A 3,052-nucleotide genomic window follows, 5' to 3' on the forward strand; every position below is an offset into this window, starting at 1 on the left:
AATGGAGAGAAGGTAATAGACAGAAATCAGTAAATGTTAGTGATTTGGAAGAGTAAACAAAAAGCAAAAGAGATTCTTACTGCTCCCAGAACAAAACCAACTTTACACATCAAAGAAAAAAAACCCCAAGTGATACCAAAAATAAAACAACCAATATGGAGTTGAATGTTTGGCTGAGGAATTATCTGTTGTCAGAGTAGAGGCAGATCAAGGACTGAGATTTCACAAACTCAGGGAAGGTTTACAGGCTCTGGCTGCTTGACTGAAGAACCTCTTAGAAAAAACGGAAGAGTTGCCAGGGTCCTGAGGTTCACCACAGTCACCAAAGCAAAGCCTTGCTGGTGTGCATGTTTAACAGAAACGCTCAACGTGTGTATGCAGTGCATGCCAGCAGGAGGAACTATTACCACTTATGTTAAACGTGGTTTATTTGTCTGTTACAAAATCAAACCCTGTTAATTGCTTGAAAATTCTGTAAGAAACAAAGCTCCACCCCCTTGCTTTGTAACCATAACAGAGTATGGAAAACGAAGTAAGAATTAGACGACAGGACATTGCTGTCATGCTGATGGGAGTAGGAGTTAAGGGCGAATGAAAAGACACGAAAAGTCACAGCAGGAAACAGTCAACATACTTCTGAGTAAAACATTAAACTGCCCTCACTACTTGCAAGGAATCATGTAAGTTTTCTCTGTCTTCTTGGCTGATTCTTGGATGTACTTCTATTTTATACTTGGCCTGGGCTACCTTTAAGAAGTGAATAGTTGGTAATTATGAAATATTTAAGGTACAGGATTTCCCCTTCTCAGTGTGAAGAACCTGGTAAAGTGCTTGCAGGGACCTGCCTGTGTTTGTGTTTCCCATGAGATTGTGACAAATGCCTAACTGTAAACTCACCCACACCTGCTTTTCTCCAGACCTGCGGTTTTAATCCTAATCTGTGCTCATACTTTCATGCTTTTTTACCCCATTTCTCTGGCACTTACTTCTGCTTCTTCATCATGCTCATTTCAGGCATCTCAGGCAATATGTAAGGACAACTTCTCACAGGGGTCTGAAAGTTCTTTTAAGTGCCATGTGTTTACCTGGGTTTCAAAATATACTTGTATTACAGTTTGAACCTAAATAAAGCATTGTTTTTTACAATCACTAGCTTTAGAAAAGTTTACCCCTGTCAACCAATGTAATTATGGCTGTTAAATTCAGATAATTTTGTTATGTCTGCCTTGGGGTAAGGGTGTCTTAAATATTATTCTAGAATGAAAATGCTTCTTTTTCTGTGAGTGGAAGCTCCTACTGTAGTGTTTTCTTGACTTTACTGGTTTGACATAATTGTATTCCTATAAAGATCAGATATTTTGCTTTATTTTTTTGTCAAGTACACCTGTGGCACTCCAGGAATAAAAAAAAAGTGTGGTGAAAGGCATTGCTACACATACATGTGTAACTAAGCACCTCGCAAGCATTGACTTCTGTATTTAAGACATTATACCTGAAAACTCTCTCCTCTTTTGCTCTGATGCTCATTCATATATCAGCCCTATGGAGAGCACTAGAATGTAACTTTGTGCCATGTGAAGCCAAGCTTAATAGTTACTAAGAATCTCTGAGAGAGTACCCAGAATACAATGGGTAAATTTGTCAGGATCTGCATTATTTTCATTGCATTCTGAGTTTAAAGGAAGCTACACAAGCATATCAGGTTCACAATTCCAGTCACGTCTTGTTTTACTGGAACTCCACCTCTGAACCATGAAGCAAGATACTGTAATTACAAAAAGGGTTGCAAAATTTTTTTGAATATTTATTGGCTGAATACATGCTGCGAGCCTCGAGCTCCGCTCAGCAGCCCCAAAAGCAGCCATGTTCTGGGTTTATTCTGGCCAAAGATCTCGTCTTCCATTTGCATCACACCACAGTGAGATGAAATCGTGTCATCACTCACATAATCCTGATATCCAGTGGTAAGTGAGCTTGGTGACTATTCTGGCATGCCTTTTCTTTAATGAAGAAAAAGAAAGATGCCTTTAGTGACACAGAACTTGGAGAAAACAGAGAAGCTCATTAAATCTATGAGTCTCATTCTTCCTTCCCTAGTGAGGTCAACTTTTTATCAAAATACTTTAATTCTTCTGTGGACATTTAAAACACATTTCCATTTTTAAAACACATTTTCAAATAGCAGCCAAAATTCAACAGAGTATTTGGCTATTTTTGCAATAGCCAAAGCCCATCATGCTGCAGGATAAATGAATCACTTGACTTTGAGACTTCTAGGGCAAAATTTAGTTTACTACTGTGTCCTTTCAAATGTCTAGACCAGACTTTATTGCTAATAGTAGGTCATATAGATGATAGATGTTTATAGTTTACTCCTATGGATTTCGAGTTTCACAAACTGGGGAAAGAAAATGTGTACCATAAGGTTTATTTAGAATGGGACAACCTTCTAAACACAAATTAGAAGATACAGATGGTGGTTCTATAGGATGCTGTATGAAAATTATTAAAATTTAAGATGATGGTATATTCCAACAGCAAAAGAACTTCTTAGTTCTTAGCTTATATTAGCTTATATTTTCAATTTTACTTTTCATGCCCCCCCTCCAAAATCTAAAATTGAGATTTTGCTTATGTAAACTTTTTGCCAGGACTTGGCAGCTATGATCATGGCTGGCTCAATTTAACTCATTATTTCTTCTAAAATTATCAAACATAGTTACTCAGGAATCTCAGCAAACGAAACGCTTCTTTTGGTGCTTTTTGTAGACAGCATTGCTTATCAGAATAAGCTTACTCTATAGCTTACCCTGCTATAGAACAACACACATTTCACAAAGGTGAGCACAGTGCTAATTCGGACATCCCGAACCCCGCGTAGTCAACCATGTGTTTGTACTGCCAAGTGGGTTAGCTCCTCTTTTCCCCACACCTTGTGCTATGACAACCTTTTGCTTTTATTTTTCTTGCCGCCGTGACTGCTCAGGGCAGCGAGAGATATACTCATGTGCGCCGCTGGCACACGAGCGGCGGGGGGAGGCGGCCCGGCCCG

The sequence above is a fragment of the Geospiza fortis genome, unplaced genomic scaffold (assembly GCF_000277835.1).
Source record: "Geospiza fortis unplaced genomic scaffold, GeoFor_1.0 scaffold40, whole genome shotgun sequence".
In the NCBI taxonomy this organism is placed as follows: Eukaryota; Metazoa; Chordata; class Aves; order Passeriformes; family Thraupidae; genus Geospiza; species Geospiza fortis.